This window comes from Neovison vison, chromosome 6, assembly GCF_020171115.1.
Source record: "Neovison vison isolate M4711 chromosome 6, ASM_NN_V1, whole genome shotgun sequence".
NCBI classification, from domain to species: domain Eukaryota; kingdom Metazoa; phylum Chordata; class Mammalia; order Carnivora; family Mustelidae; genus Neogale; species Neogale vison.
In genome coordinates, this window is record NC_058096.1 from 14,633,564 (window position 1) to 14,651,377 (window position 17,814).

At 38.1% G+C, this 17,814-nt stretch overlaps 1 protein-coding gene across 2 annotated transcripts in view; it reads left to right on the forward strand.

Moving 5' to 3' along the window:
- Positions 1-17,814, forward strand: part of GRIK1 (glutamate ionotropic receptor kainate type subunit 1) — a 381,656-nt gene that overhangs the window by 71,542 nt on the left and 292,300 nt on the right. The window lies entirely within an intron of this gene.

The window sequence follows — 17,814 nt, forward strand, 5'->3', positions numbered from 1 at the left end:
TTATGGCAAATTGGTTATCTACCATGTTCCAGGAGTTGCACAAGATCATGAAACTAACTAAACATGGCATAATTCCTGCCGTCAGAAAGCTCTCTGGTAAGGTCTGCTTCCAGAAAAAGAAAAGGTACAAGCAAGATGGATGAGGGATGTCAGTTCTACTCCAGTAAAGCAAAAGAAGGCTCACAGAAAAGGTGGCAATCCAGCTAAGAGTTGAAGGTTGGGCTGGAGGCAGATCATTGCTGGCATTGGGAGAGCATTTGCAGGAGACCGGATATGTCCCATGGCTTGGGAAACTGCAAGGCAGTCCATGTGACTGAAGCCTGATCTGTGATGGGTAGGTTGTGAACTGCAAAACTAGGTGGGTCAGATATTGAAAACCTTACGTCTCCAAGGCACTCAAACCTAATCCCATTCATAATGGGATGAGAGGAAGTGGGTCAATGATGCATTTAAAGCATAGAGAAATAGGATCAGGGTTATATTATAAATGCAATTCTGGCTATGTTCTAGAGATTGGTAGAAGGCAAGACGGAATTTAGGGAAGAGATAAGTGAAATGGGAACAGGCTGAATTGGAATGTGGCAGTCTGTTAAATCCGAAATTACATATTGAGAAGAAGCACAGATCTGAGTGGCTAAATAGAAATTTACTGTTTTAAAAATGTAAATAATGAAACAGTATATTTTGAAAGAAAATCATACATTAACTATGTTTTATTTAGTGTAAAAAGTGTGCTATTGTTCATCTAAATTGGTTAAGATTATAAAAAGTAATTATAATGCTGGCAAAGGAAAGATGAAAGCAAGTATAATTTGGCAATTGTTATCATGAATTGAAGGCTTGCTTTTGCCCTTGAGCTTAATAATTTCATTTTGAGGCATCTCTATTGGGAAATAATGTAAAATGCAACAATACTTATCAGAATTAAAAATTTGGAAATATGTATTTCCAACAAAGAGGGAATGGATAAGCACTCAATTATGATAAATCAATGTAATCTAATATTCTGAGGACATTTAAAATTATAATCACTATGTGTTTTAAATAAAGTTGCCAGATAAAACACAGGATGTTCAGCTGCATTTGAATTACAGATTTAAAAAATGAATAATTCGTTTAGCATAAGTGAGTCCTAATATCGCATGAAACATACTTAACCTTAAACATTATTGTCTATCTGAGATTTAAATGGATCTGGGTGTTTCATATTTTTATTCACTGAATCTGGCAACATTCACTTTAAAGAATCTGCAAAAAAAGTATAATTTACACCATTTAGAAGTATAAGATAAAAAATATATTAAGTGCACTCATTTATGGTTGTTGGGGGTGAAGATATGCCTTGATAAAAGATAGTACGGAAATACTTTGAAATGAGATTAGTGGTGGGGTTTAATTACAGATTTGTTTTTAGATTTAATATGCTTTTTATCTTTATATTTTTCTCCAACAAGCATGAATTAATGTTTAAAAGCAGAAAGAAATGTGTATGTTTTTTATAGGTTCCTATGTAAGTCCAACACTTTTAACATTGGCAGCAGCCACTGTTTATGAGCAATGTAAGTTAGGATACTCACTGATTTCCAAATTAACATCAGACACAAAGCTCTTTCAAGTAACCCTTAGCTCCATGGCCTAAAACCAGGACTATGAATAGAATACAGCTTAAGTATCACCAACTAACAAATTCTTTTGCATCCACCCTGTCTCAATTCTCCTCCACCACCATGCCACCAACCAATCACAAGTGCCTTCCCATTATTCTAGAACAAACCGTTTGCTTTCCTCCACACCACTTAGCAGGGCTTCCATATGCATTTGTTGAAAAACAGAGGCAATAAATAAAAAACAGAAATAAGATCAGAAATATTAGATGGTATTTCTCATTAGGCTTAACCTTGTATATATGCAGGTCCCAGTTCCATAACTTTAATGGCTTCCCAGGATTGCTTTTGCAAATACCACAGTAGAAATATATGCTCCATAAAAACGGATATAAAGAAAAATAAAGATCAGTAAAAAAATATGTTTGTAGAGAAACTTTATAGGGCTCAGGAGTCCTCAAAGATCTTTGAAAACAACAAAACTGAAAGAAAAGATTCCAAAACATCTTACAGCTTCCAGATTTCTTCCCCCACTGGACTTTAGTGTTTTCCCTCTAAAAGCGATTTTTGTGGGATCTTACCAGGCACACAGAGGATGACAGCTCTAAACCAGACTGCCTTGTTTAACGCAGATTTACTTTTCGTTCCACTAGACAGTTGACCCTTGAACAACTTGGGTTTGAACTGCACTCCCCTTACACATGGACTTTTTCCATAAATACAGGAAAGCACTGTCAATGTATTTTCTCTTCCTTATGAGTTTCTTACCATTTTCTTTTTGCTAGCTTGCTTTAAGAATACAGTACAGAATCCATATGATGTACAAAATATGTGTTAAATGACTATGTTATCCAGAAGGTTTCTGGCCCACAGTAGGCTATTAGTAGTCAAGCTTGAGAAAATCAAAGTTATATGTGGGTTTTTGATGGTTGGGGATCAGCTCCCCTCACCCTCCATTGTTCAAGGGTCAACAGTATTTTCAGTTTTTATATGTGTTTTCCTTAGAAATAAGAGTTACACAAGCAGCAAACAAACCAAGCACCGTCTTTTCAGATCTGATTTTGAGAGAGGAGCTGTTGAAAAGCAAATGGATGGTGGAGGGATCTCTCGGGCATTTCTTTCCCTACACCTGCTTGTCTTAAAGCATCTCAGCCTCTGGACTTTTTTGAAGTTTTGATCATTGAATAATGCCCCTATAGGAGCACTTCTAAAAGGATATATCAGGTGCATCATAGGAGTTTCTGGCCCTTTCTCCTCTCTCGGGTGTCCTCTGGTCTCCTGCAGGCTCCATCTCATCTTCCCTCTCTTTTATTTTTCTTCAATTTGTCCTATTTTCTTAAGCTTAGCTTATGTCTCGCTTCTTCATCTTGAGCATTGCCTCTTGTCCTTTTATTGTGAGAAACAGCTTTAGAGCCTTTGTCCCCAAGATTCCTTTATTCTAACTCACTAAGGCAGCTCCACACTAAGAAGCAGGCAAGTGGTCCTCAAAGCTTCTATATTCTAACAGATTTAAAAGTCTCTCCTTGCACTGGAAACAAGAGACTAGGGGTATTTAATGAAGGGTTATTGAACATGTGCTGAGAATGCCATTATCCTTTTGTTCTCAGGTGCTTTGTTTGCACTTATTAATCATATAAAAACAAAATACAAATCTGCTGACCATTCACTGGGTTCAAACAGCTGCAGGAGGCCCACACATTGAATGAATTCGACACTTGAAAGAAGGGCAGTAAACACAGAACTTGAAAGGACATGTAGATATTCAAGTGTACTTTGCTTGAAGAACTTTCTTTATTTTTCTCCACTCTAGATACCCCTTGACTTTTTGCAACAGGAAACAGCAGACCTGATTTTGAAGACTGAGCTCAAACTTGTTTTCTTTTTCAAGGCCAATACTTCGAAATGCCATTTCAGTCACGTGTGACCGACTCTCATTTTAATATTTTTTTAATGATTTGCCATAATCTTTCACATCTTCATTCCTTTGTACATATTCTGTTCACCTAAATTGTCTTGCCTGGGTGATGCTGTCGGTTAAGTGCTGGACTATTGGTTTCAGGTCCAGAGCTCAGAGTCCTGAGATCGAGTCCCTCCTGGGGCTCTGCATTCAGTATGGAGTCTGCGCAAGACTCTATCTCCCTCTGTCCCCTCAACTTCTCTAAAATAAATAAATAAAATCTTTAAAGTATCTTCCCTACTGATTTTATTTCCACTCCCAAAATTTAGACTCATAAGTCGCTATGACTTCCCTACCCCCAGCATGGCCAAGCACCCAGGCTGTGATTTTCCTTGTTAGTAATAAAACAGAACATTCATTGTGAAAATTTCAAACAGTCCTTAAGGGATTAAATTGGAAACGATAAATTTTGTATCCTCCTAATTCCCAATCCCATACCTCAGAGATAAAAGCAGGTAAGTTTCACGAACTTCCTTTCAACAAATTTTCTGTGCAACTAAAATCAATTCGAAGTGTAAAAAACTCTTCTGACCCTTAGGACAAACATGGAATGTGCTTCCTTATCAGCACACCTTGATTTCCCTAGCACTAAAGGACTGTAGTGTAAGTCACTTCGTGCAAATAGCATGCTTTGTGTCTTTTGTAAACAGTCACCTACTAATGCACATTTTGGCTATTTCCAGCTTTTGCCATCCATCAGAAACAATAGTGAATATCTTTACACACATCTATTTGCATATTGGGGGAAGGGGAATGCCCACACTATAAATTTGTAAAAGTGGAAGATCTGGGTCAAAGGTTATATGTATATTTGATTTGAAAATTGTTGCCAAGGGCACCTGGGTGATTCCCTCATTAAGCATCTGCCTTGGGTCATGATCTCATGTTCCTGGGATAAAGTCCTGCACTCTGCATCAAGCTCCCCACTCAGCTCCCTGCTCTTGTGCTCTCCCTTGCTCCTTGTCTTTCTCTCTTTGTCTCCCTCTCAAATAAATAAATAAATAAATAAATATTTTAAAAAATTGGTGCCAAAATATGTTTCAAAATTAGTTTGCAATTGTCAGTGAATATCATAGCACATATTTCTTATGTCATTAATTAAGAACAGTCTATTGTTAATGGCTGAATAACATCATCTCACACATATGCCCAGTAATTTGTGCAACAAAAGTCTTACCTGATTTTGAGGTTCTCAACATTTGCAAAGTGTCCTTGCTGAAATATGCTTCTCTTCACTGTGTTCACTGTCATAGAACCAACAGGACTGACTATCACCTCTCAATTGGAACCAGAATATTACATATTTACTTTGGAAAATAGCATGAAAGGGTTCTCATGAGAAAGGTCAAATTTAATGAATTTATAAATATTTTTAGGACACGTAGAATGGTAGATGAAGAGAGGCCCAGAGAATAGCTGTTGTTATTTGCATGTGTGTGGGAAGGTAGAGGAGAGAAAACTAAAACAAACCATTATATTTGAAATGAATTACAGTATATAAGTTTTTAATACTTTTTGGAAATTGTATCATTATAATAGCCTTCCTAAAGTATCATTCTACTCCTTAAGGTAGGCAAGAGTTTGGAGAATTCTTCATAAGAAATTGGCTGGCACAAGGAAAATAAAATAGTATGTACAAGAACTCAATGGAATCATTGACACCTTGTCCCCTCATCACCCGACATTAGGGTTTATGAATAGTGGTAGCACCACTGACACTGGTGGAAATTAATTCTCTATGGGGGAACTGTCTTGTGGGCTAGAGGATGTGTACCAGCATCTCTGGTCTCTGCACATCAGACACCAGGAGAACACCCTACCCAACCACAATAATCAAAAATGTCTTGAAATACAGCCAGATGTCCCCTGTGGACACATCTCCTTGAGCAGAGAAACACTCCCCAACAGTAACATCCATCAAGCCCCAGTCAGGCTCACAGAGTTTAAGGATAATAATGCACAACAAAAGATCACTTACAGAAAATTCTGCATTAAAGACAAAGAGCAAAATAAGCAAAGAAGTGGGGAAAGCCAGAGAAAACAAAAGCAATATAAGGAGCAGAAGAAAAGTTCAAGCTATACTATGATTAATACCTTCAGGGAGATTGGGTTAGACAGAGCATCTGAGAGATAAATATAAGCTCTTATTTAAAAGTACAAGAATAACACATTGTGGTTATTACAATTATGATGCTTAAAATAAAATTTAATAAAAGGACTAAAAGGTGGAGTTGAGAGTTCTTTCAGAAAGTCACACAGAAGAGAAAATAAGTGGAAAATGAAGTAAAAAAGGCAAAATTGGGGGATCTATTTAGAAAGTCAAAATTCAGAGAAAGTAGAGGAAGTCATCAAAAAATAATATGGGAAAAGTTCTGCATGAAATGCTTGGGAATCAGAATAATATATAGCTTTCGTAGCAAAGGAAAATAGGAGAAATAATGAAATCCTATCCCTTAAAATTTTGACAGAAAATAATATTTAACTAGACATTTCTAATAAGCCTAGCTATCAATCAAGCATGATGGCAAAATGAAGACATTATCACAAATACATGTATCAAAATTATACCTTAAATGCACCCTTAGAAAACTTCCACTGAATAAACTTCACTGAAATGAGGGGAGATCAAATAACAGAAAATGGCAAAAAGAATATTCAAAATCATGTATTTGTTTTTGAAGATTTATTTATTTATTTGAAAGTGTGAGCAAGAGAGAAAGAGGAGAAGGAGCAGGGAAGGGCCAGTGAGAAAAGCAAGACTCCCTGTTGAGCAGGGATTCCAACATGGGGCCAGATCTCAGGACTCCAGGATTATTACCTGAGACAACGCTTAATCAACTGAGCCATCCATGTACCCCTTCAAAAATACTGAAATATACTGAAAAATACCAATACTGAAAACTTAGGGAGCAACTTGTTCACACTGGAAGTGGGATGAGAGGACACAGGCATAGTACAGCCAAGGGAAAACAATGGAGCCAATCAGACTATTTCATGTGCTTGACCTTGGTGAGAAAGCTCGTGCAAGTTTGTGAGACAGATGGGAAAGAAAACGTGATCGCTATCTGCACAAAGCTAAACAAATGAAAAAAAAAAACATTATTACCTGCAGAAAAAAAAAAAAAAACACAAAGAGCTGTGGGGAAAATGAAATTGTTCATTACATGTCTTAGCTGTGAGCAGTATTTAAATAAGCGTGGTAGTGGAAACACGGACTCCTGATTTTTTTTTTTTTTAATTCTGACAAACAACATTAGAAGAATGGCAGGACATAAAAAAAAATATGCCCATTGTTTCTAAGTGAGTTATAGCCTCCTCTTTAATAGCAATATCAAAGAAAGAATCAAGATACTAATATAAAAGCAATATTTAAGAATGTGCATAACTGCCAAATGAAATAGCTAGGTGTTAAAAGCAGGTGATATATGAGTCTGAATCTAGGATTCTGGAGAGTAGATGGGAAATTCCTCTTTTGCAAAATAAACTTTTGGTATTTCTTTAGTTAACTCATAAAACACAAATTGATATTACACAATTCTGGGCAACTGTTGAGCAGGGATTCCAACATGGGGCCAGATCTCAGGACTCCAGGATTATTACCTGAGACAACGCTTAATCAACTGAGCCATCCATGTACCCCCTTCAAAAATACTGAAATATACTGAAAAATACGAATACTGAAAACTTAGGGAGTCCGAATACTGAAAACTTACAAAAAGTCCGGTTGCTAGTGAAGCTTGATGTGCGGCTTTGGACCTCCAAACCCAGACTTATTGAATTAGAATTGCTAGCAACTGAGTCCAAGAATCAGCATTTTTATAAAGGTTCCTCAACTGATGCTTCTGCAGATAAATGTGTGGGAAAAAAATCATGTATGATATTTGTGTGTTAAAGTCTCAGGATATAGGTAGGAACACCTGGGTGGCTCAGTCGGTTAACCATCTGCCTCTTGATTTCAGCTCAGGTCAGGATCTCAGGGTCATGAGATCGAGCCCTGTGTAGAACTCTGTGTACAGCACTGTGCCTGCTCCATGCAGAGCATGGAGCCTGCTTAAGAGCCTCTCTCTCCCTCCCCTCCTCTTCCTCTCCCCCTCCCCCACTTCCACTTGCTTGTGTTCTCTCTCTCAAAAACAAACAAAAAATAAAGTCTCAGGATATGAGTCACAAAAACAACATCAAAAGAATGTTATGGTTCAAAATGTGTGGAATATTTCAATACATGGATTCATATATATATTCAAATCTCTATCTATATCATAGATCTATCTATCTATCTATATAGTTCATCACCACTGGAATACTGCTAGCAGATCAAATGTTAAGGTCTATGTTGCCATAAAAAATTCACCTGCTGGTTACTTAGTCTTAACCTATGCTTAGCATAGCACATAAATCTTCAATTTATGTGAAGACCCTGGATAATTCTATCATAAGTATGAACACTCTGCCTAGGTGCATATAAAGACTGATCGGTCTTTACAAATAGGGGATCACTAAAAGCATAAGACCCACATTCCCTGAATGTTTGCCTTTTGCCTTCTTTCTAATAGTAAGCTCTTTTTTCTTACAATTAACAAAGGAATATAAGCATCTGTATGAAGCAGATGATATGAAGTCCAGCTGATGTTGTGGTAAATGAGGAAAGTTGTGGAAGGATGAGCCACACCACACAGCTTTGGGGAACTAAGGTAATCCCTATATACCATGAATTTTGATCTTCAAATTCACTTAGGTCATGGGGAGCTAATTAACTCTATTTTACTGTTTAATGATAAACAATAGGTTAGATAATAAATTAAACACTGCTAGAATGTTTTTTTCTTTAATTCTTGTAAAAAGACTGGAATTAAAAGGAAAAAAAATAAAATGCAGGTTACACCATCATCTAAAACCAGGATTTGGGAGGGGAAAAAAATCCTGAAGAAAATATTTTCATATCAAAAATCAATAATTATAAGGCCAGTATTACCCAGACAACAAAACCAAAGACAATAAAAATGTAAAATAAAAAAAAACAGTAATGTAAACTGCAGAACAATGTCTCTCAAAGACTTCAGTGCAAAATTCCTCAATACAACCTTAGAGTGAATTGAACAAAGTGTAAAAAGAAGTATACATCACCAAATGAGATTTGTTCCAGTTATGCACAGTTGGTTCAATATTCACAAAGAAATTGATGTAATGCACCATATCAACAGGTTAAATGAGAAAAAATATATAATCAAATCAATTAATGCAGAAAAAGCATTTGATAAAATCTACTACTCATTCATGATAAAAATGAATCTCATTAAGTCAGAAAAAGAGAGGCGTCAACTTACCTTGATAAGGAACAAGTACAGAAAACATACAGCTGACATCTTAATGACGAAAAACTGAATGTTTTCCCTTTAAGACTGGGAACAGGGAAGACCATCAACTCTCTCTATGATTGTTCAACGTATGACTGAGAGTATGCCAGTGCCACACAGTCAAGAAGAGAAACAAGAAGACTCTAGATTGGAAAGGAAATAATAAAACTCTTGTCACTGTAGAAAATTCCAAAAAGGAATCTACTCCTCAAGGTGAAAAAAAAAAGACTTCCCATGACTAATAAGTGAGCAAAGCCACAGGAGCAAACACCCACGAATATCTACCCCATTTCAATATAGTACTAACAATGGACATACAGGACTCAAATTAAAAACAATACCATTTATAATTGCTTCAAAGAAACGAAATACTTAGGTATACACTTTGGAAAAACATATACAGAATCTATGCAAGTGACGACAAGAAAGCTGAGGACACCTAATAAAGACTGGTCTCATGTGTCCATGCCAATGTCCTGGTTGTGATAGTACACTGCAGTTTTGCAAAATGTTAACATTGTAGGGAACTGCACAAAATGTACGAGAGATCTTTACATTATTTCTTGCCACTGAATGTGTAACTCTAATTAGTACAATGAATTTTTTCAATTAAAAAAAAAAGAAAACAAAAACAACACAAATTTTTCCATTAAAAATTAGTGAGTTCGAAGTTATGGATAAAAGATAAAGGATAAATATAAATTTTAATACAAGTGTCTTGTAACTTATCAGATAGGAGAAGGTGGCATTTTACATGCTTCTTACCCAAAACATAACAATTTCAAGCACAACAGAATACACACATATAAATCAAAGGTAATCATGAAAGCATCTACTATGAAAACTTAACTGGTTTACGTCACACGGGTAGTGGTCATGTAGCCTGGCAGAACACTTGTAAAACACCGTATATGATTCCAGATATCACCCCTCTGAGCTTAAGTCTCCTCCTCAATAAAATACTTGTTTCCAGCGCAGCATTGTTCAACTCAGGGTAAAGCACAAAATTAAATGACATATTTTAAATTTTCTAGCAGCTGTCTTGAAAGAAGTTAAAAAAACAAGTGAGACTTCAAACCCCTCAGATTGTTTTTCAGAGAAGTGGCAGGGGGGTGGGAGGTTGGGGTACCAGGTGGTGGGTATTATAGAGGGCACAGCTTGCATGGAGCACTGGGTGTGGTGAAAAAATAATGAATACTGTTTTATTGAAAATAAATAAATTAGAAAAAAAACAAGTGAGAAAAATTTTATTATATATTTATTAACCTATTATATCCAAAATATTATTATTTTCAATGTGTAATGTTAAAAATCATTATTTTTCCATTTCTTTCTATTAAGACTTCAAAAGGCTTATCTTCCACTTACACCACACTCAGTTCAGACTAGCTGTATTTCAAGTGCTCAACAGCCACATGAGGCTTGTGGTTACTATACCGGATAGTCCCACTTTAAAACTTTAAAATTCTAAAAGATATATATATATAGATATCTATATATATATCTTATTCATATATATATATGAATCTACTTGTAATAGTTACCTACTCCCCTCCTCTAGATCACACTCATGTCCCACCTACGAGCTTTACATTTAAAGCAATCAAAACCATCAAAGTTTTGCCAAAGAGTCACTTCAATACCGAAGACCATGGGTGTACTAATGCTGAACATAATATCTTTGACACATTTGTTGACATAAATTGTCCTTTGTGGTTTGTAGGGTGCACAGGTGGAAAGGTAGTAGATCAAAGGTGGGAGCAGGACTAGTAACAGGGGCTTAGTTGTTTCCTACGAGCCAGATGCTTTGTCTGCTTGGTGTTGTGTCCTTGCAGGTGGACATTCTCTTCTCTCTTCTTGAGCCAAAAGACAGCAAGAGAGGGATCCAATTGTGTGGCTGCTTCCCCAGGTTGGCAATGACGGCAGCGGCCTGTTTCTGTGCTCAAGGCTCTCAAGTTGCAGCTGGCAGGTTTCCAGCAATCAAGGAACTGGAGTAAAGAGCCTCTTATCTTCCCTGGGGTCTCTGTGCTGACTGGAAGGACCATTTAGACACCAACACATCTCATGTGTATGCTATTGATCTCTTAACAAACCCTGGGCCGCAGCAAATATTAGAAGTCCTTGATTCTTATTGATTCACAGCATGTCTTCATGAGACATCAAGTGACTTTCCTTTATGCACCTCACCTTCTTCCTTTGTGAATGAAGAGCAATAGATGATCATCACTGCTATCTATGGATTACCTGCTGTTGCCAGGATGAGCGACCAGGCTTTGTAAATGGTATCTCATTTATTTCTCACAACAACCCCAAGGGTTAGGTATCGTTATTTTTTTAAAAGATTTTATTTATTTATTTGTCAGAGAGAGAGAACGAGAGCAAACACAGGCAGACAGAGAGGCAGGCTGAGGCAGAGGGAAAAGCAGGCTCCCCACCGAGCAAGGAGCCCGATGTAGGACTCAATCCCAGGATGCTGGGATCATGACCTGAGCTGAAGGCAGCCGCTTAACCAACTGAGCCACCCAGGCATCCCGGTATCATTATTTTTCATAATGTAAAATAGTACCAAGATATCCAGAAATTACAATAACGGTCTGAGCTCTTCTAGTCAGAGAAGAGCAGAAGCAGAATTCAAATTCTGATCTCTGATGAGAAATTTCAAAACATTATGAAAAAGCACAGTAAGGGCTGATGAGACAATAAGGTGTTGTCATCACAGAGTCAGGATCTCCAGTGATGCTCCCTTAATGCTTATGAGTAAAAACCATCCTCTGCCTTCAATGTCAGTTAGCCAAGAGCATCACTGTTGGACTTGAAGGATGTTTTCCTTTTCACCTTCACAATGTGAAGGAAGAGGATTACCTTCTACACTCAGCACCTCCTTGGAAGACTTCTATCTTTTTACTATAATCCCCTGAGGGGAGAAGAGGGCCGTGGGACTCTGTGGGATACGGTCCTTGACCCTTTTAGGATTTAGTATATCTCACTCTCCTGAGTCAGTTTGGAATTGCCAAAGCTGTGCCTTGGGCCCCTTGATCCCATGGGAAGGGATGCAAAGAGGTTGTGGGTTTGTTCCTTGATGACATGGGTTCTGATATTGTCAGAATGGAAAAAAAGGGCTTTTCTATACTACCAAATATCCTTTAAGGAAAATGGGATTTGGCACCAACCAAGGGCCAGCCTCTACCTCTGGGAAGAGCTGCAGGTAGGATTTGCCATGATGTGGTGTTTCATGAGGCTGGCTGCTTCTCTCATGCAGCCCCATGATTTCTTAAACAAGATCCTTAGAAGAATTTCATGTTGCAAACTTCCCTATCAGCTCAGAACTGAACAGTCCAGGCATTACCCAGAGACCTGAGTATTTTTCTAGCAGAAATAAGAAATATGTGGGACCCCATGGGAGTAGCCCCTGGGAAGTCACTTCCTTCAGGAAGCAGAGCTCACACGGACAACTACTAGGTGTTACTATTAAGAGGCACCCAGAAGACACCATGAGACCCTGACTGCCCCAGGAGATGGTACTGCAAACAAGATGTGGCAGAAGAGGACCATGGACAAAGCACCATGAACAGAGGATCCCATTCTTGTAGAAAGTTGCCTTTTCTGGGTCAAGAGGGGGTCATTCTCAATTCTCTGCCTCCTGGGGAAAATAAGGATGATTAGTCAGTTGCCTTTCTTTTCTTGGAGAATTGGGGAATCGGTGTCTTCACAGGACACCAGACCATAATGGATATTAAGCAATTTGGGTTTGTGGTTAGTCTTGACACAGTGACTCAAATCCTAGATCTATAAGCAACCAGGTTGATCCAACAAAAGAAATATGTTGCAGAGTCCATAGTCTCTCATGGTTCACCTCCCCTTCCAATTTACCCAAATTCCCTACTCCTCTCTAACGCCCCTTGTCCTCCATGCTATTTGTCTGAAAAACAGTCTGAGGGGTTTGAAGTGGCGGGGGGGGGGTGGGAGGGTGGGGTACCAGGTGGTGGGTATTATAGAGGGCACAGCTTGCATGGAGCACTGGGTGTGGTGAAAAAATAATGAATACTGTTTTTCTGAAAATAAATAAATTGGGAAAAAAAAAGAAATATGTTGCAATATATAATTGTAGGATTATTATTTTTTGATTTATAATCGAAATAGACTATTAATTTTTACTATTTTTACTATGAAAATTAGTTCTTTTAAGTTTTCAATACAAAATATGCCCTTCTAATATCACAGAAATAATTTATTGTCGGAATAGAGGTCTTCTGGAAATAGCCAATATCTAATAATGAAAGGTCTGATAAACACCTGCTAAAGCATTAAGTTGTTCTTATTTGTGTTTTAACTCACTGTTTTTATTGTTATGTCCCAGATAGATAAACTTACACAAATGCCAAGCTTGTCACATTTATGTATTGTTGTAAGAGAAATTTCTTGGTGATTTGGCAGGCATCTGCAGAACTGACTCCTGAATTATCGCCAAATTGCTGTGGATCACTGGTTTCAGAGGTAGTGTAGAATAATGTGAAAGAATAGAGTTTTGAAGTCAGGCCCATTGTGGGAGTCCCAGCTCTGCTGTTTACCACCTTGCTCATTTCTCTCACCCTACCTCAAGCCGCCATCTTTTTTTGCCTGAGTACTACAGTAACATTCGAATTGATCTCTCTGTTTCCACATTACTACTCAGCCTTTATAGTCTGATATCTCATAGATAGTGTTACCTTTCTGAAACTGATACAAGATTAGGTACATCTAACCACCAGGTCCTCCGATGACTTCCAATTATACTTGGAATGACAAAATAGTCCTTCCCATAGGTCACATCATCTTTCGTCCACTGAGCTCTCAGCTCATCTTGTAACAATCACCTCCTTGTTTATCCATCCCATCAACACTGAGCCCCTGGAAGTTCCTCAAACATACTAAATTTTTTTCCAACCACAGCCCTTAAACTTTATTTTGTTCTGCCCAGAACACTCCCCTCAAGGTTACATAGCTGCCTTGGCCTCATCCTTTAAGACCCACATTCTTCTGAGATTTCTGTAAGCTCCTCTTTTCATTCAGGAACTCTCCATTAAATTTCCTCTACCCTATTTTCATCTTTGCATGTATCATTATGTGAAAACACATTGTCACTTGATTAGTATCTAAATTTCTTCACTAGAAAGTAAGCTCCAAAGGGTCAAGCATTGCGTCTGGATCTTCTATTTCCCCAACACCATGCTTACACGGTGTCTGGCACTTAGGATGGGACATGTAAATATTTCAGAATAGAATGATTTTCAGGATGAATGATTTTCAAGCCACCAAAAATGCATCAGTATGATCAGCCTTTATTATGTGTGTCTTTTTAATTTATTTTACAAGCATTCACTGTATGTCTACAGCATACCTGGGTCATTGCAAACATTCGAGAGGTCGTGTAACTGTCATGTAGTCCTACCAAATGCCACTTCTCTCTGTTGCCATGTCCCTCAACCCTCAAAGTTCTCAACATAACTGGCTACCCCATTCTCTTGGACTCTCTGACACTTCATGCTAATAAGTGTCCTTCTAAATCAGTATCTGCACTTTTTAGTCTCCTTTGCTGGCTCATTTGCTTCCATACAGTCTCTTGGATGTAGACCAGGTGCAAGGATGAGGATCTCTTCTTTCTAGCTGTGTAGTCTCTCTGAAGGACTTTCCCAGGCTCATTGTATTAAAGACCAATCACTGCGGCTGACTTTTACTCTGCAACCCAGATGTGACCTCTCCCAAGAAATCCAGACTTATATAGCCAATGGCCAACTAGACATCTCTACTTGTTGTTCACATCTGAATCAGAAACTTAACATTTCCAAGATTGATCTCTTGCTTTTCTTGCTAATGTGTCTCCCCAACCCTACTCTTCCACATTTCACTAAATATATACCAAACCACCCAGTTGTTCAAGTTAAAACTTTAGGAATTTGTATTCATTCTTTTTGTCTAGAATCCCTCATATCTAATCCATCAAAAATTCCTATTGATTTTTTTTTAAGATTTTATTTATTTATTTGACAGACAGAGATCACAAATAGGCAGAGAGGCAGGCAGAGGCAGAGGAGGAAGCAGACTCCCCTCTGAGTAGAGAGCCCGAAGCGGGGCTTGATCCCAGGACCCTGAGATCATGACCTGAGCTGAAGGCAAAGGCAAAGGCAAAGGCGCCCCATTCCTATTGATTCTGTGTGCAAAAATTATTCCTTGTCTCTCCACTTTTCTTTACCTGCACTACCATTCTCATCTCTTACTGGTCTCAGTATTTCAAGTTTTTCCAATATCTGCTCCCCCAGATGATCTATTCTCAACCCCTAACCATGATCTTTTAAGTACACAGATTAGAGCATCTCATTTCACTTCTGAAAACCCTCCTTTGTTTTCCCATTACAGATTGGGGGGGGAAAATCATATACTTTATAAAGGCATCCTGGCCCCTGCCTACTTTTATGACTACATGTCTCTATTACCTACATAATTTACTTGGCCTGAAACACTGGGCATCTTTCTCAGGTAAAACTTATCGTTACCTTTGGTCTAATTACTTCCTCTCCTGGAAAACTCTTCCTCCTGCTCCTACCATCATTTACAGCTCAGCTTAAATACCACTCCTTTGTAAAGGCTTTTCTTAGCAGCCCCTCTGAAGTTATAAGCAGACTGTGTGGGACATCTTTGTATGTTAACAGTCTCAATAGTGCTTATCAGTAACTGATCTCATTTTCTTTTATTTCACTACTTTATTTTGTGTCTCTTTCACTCTATAGGAAAATAATTTGATGAAAGCTGGAACTTATCTTTCTCATCACTACCTCTCCAGCCTTAAAAACAATAAGTGGTACATCAGAGGATTTCAGTTCATATTTGTTTAGTTGGTAACATAAGATGACGGTCTATGACCTTAGGCCCAGAACACAAGTCCAAGTCTTAAAAAGACTCACAGTGCCTTAAGTAGTTCATTCTCTGGTCTGTTAAGGAGACTGTGGTTTTGAGTTAATGATCTATTTTTTTTTTAACATTCAAAAATCAATTTAAAAAGTAAATTCTCAGGGCGCCTGGGTGGCGCAGTGGGTTAAACCCTCTGCCTTTGGCTCGGGTCATGATCCCAGGGATCGAGCCCCATATCGGGCTCTCTGCTCAGCAGGAAGCCTGATTCCTCCTCTCTCTCTCTCTCTGCCTTTCTCTCTGCCTACTTGTTATCTCTGTCTGTCAAATAAATAAATAAAATCTTAAAAAAAAAAAAAAGTAAATTCTCTAGGAAGCCTTCCTCTGAGATGCAAATATCTTTGGGTAACGAATTATTATTTATTTTAATTTATTTATTTACTTAAGAGAGAGCGGGAGACAGAGAAAGAGAGCACAGGAAGGGGGAGGATCCGAAGGAGAATCAGACTCCCCTGAGAGGGAAGCCCGAAGCCCAGTGGTACTCCATCGTAGGGCCCCAAGATCACAGCCTGAGCCTAAGGTAGACGCTTAACCAACGGAGCCACACATGTGCCCTGGGTAAAGCATTATTAAACCATAAATACCTTCATGTGCATTTCTTCATCATTTAAGTGAGACAGTTTCTCAGCAAGATCTTAAAGGATTGGCCTCCTAAATTTTTTTTTGTAGTTTCTAGGTTTTTTTTTAATTCTAGTTAATTAACATATAGTGAGTGCAATATTAATTTCAGGTGGAGAATTAAATGATTCATCGTTTACATATAACACTAGTGCTCATCCCAAATGCCGTCCTTAATACCCATCACCCATTTAGCCCATCACCCTGCCCATCTCCCCTCCAGAAACCCTCATTTGTTCTCTACAGTTAAGAGTCTGTTTTATGGCTTGCCTCTCTTTTTTAATGCCATATATTCATCTCTTTCTTTTTTTCTTTTTTTTTCCATCTGTTTCACTTCTTAAATTCCACATATGACAGAAGGAGGTTGTTTAATTTTGATCAAAGAAGAGGGAAGTGAAAGATCAGGAGTGTGGGCATTGTTAAGAAAGGTTAACCAGAGAGACATCACTCCTGGAGTCCTTGTATCATTATGGTCAGGGTTCTGAGTGCAATTTAGAAATAGAAAACACTTTTGCTTTCAATATTTTTATATATGACCTCACCTGACAACCATTCCTTCCTCTTTGACAATAACCTACAGAATATTATGTGATCTTCACATATGCCTCCATTCTCCAGAATGGAGAATGCTTCCTATTTCTCTCTCCACTCCAAGAACCCCAAATTTCCTGTTATCCCTAAACATGGCTGGGATGCTGTCTCTTCTGGGCCTCTGTCCTTGTTCCCTTTGGCTGGAAATCTATTCTGCCAAGTGTCCTAGGGCTCATTTCCTTACCTCCACTAGGTTTTTGCTCAGAAATCACTTTCACAATGAGACTAGCTCTCACTACTCTATATAAGATTATAACCCCAGCCTCAACCCCCCACCAGGCACCCATTGCTACTACAGCACTGCCTATTCCTTTCACTGCTTCTTTAATTTTTGCCTCCTATTAACATTATTTGATACGTTATAGTTTTTACTTATTTGTTGTCTTGCTTCTCCCATTAGAAAATAAGTTTCAGAAATGTTGCTTTATTTTATTATATCTATTTTTCCAGTGCCTAGAAGAAGGCAGAGTGTATAGTAGATACTCAATACATATTTATTCAATGAACACTCACTGAATACTTACTATCAGCTCTCTAACAGATGGGGAGAATCAGACATTTCCATGAATCATACACAGTTGACTAAGGGACAAGCATAATGGGGTTATTTTTTTTCTCCCAAACCCGAGTTGGACAGACTAAATAATAAAAACGCAAATAAAAACTAGTAAGTAGTTCTACTACTATAATAGTTCCCAAGTGGGGGTATTTTTCTCGCTAGGGATAGGTAGTGATATCTGAAGAAATTTGT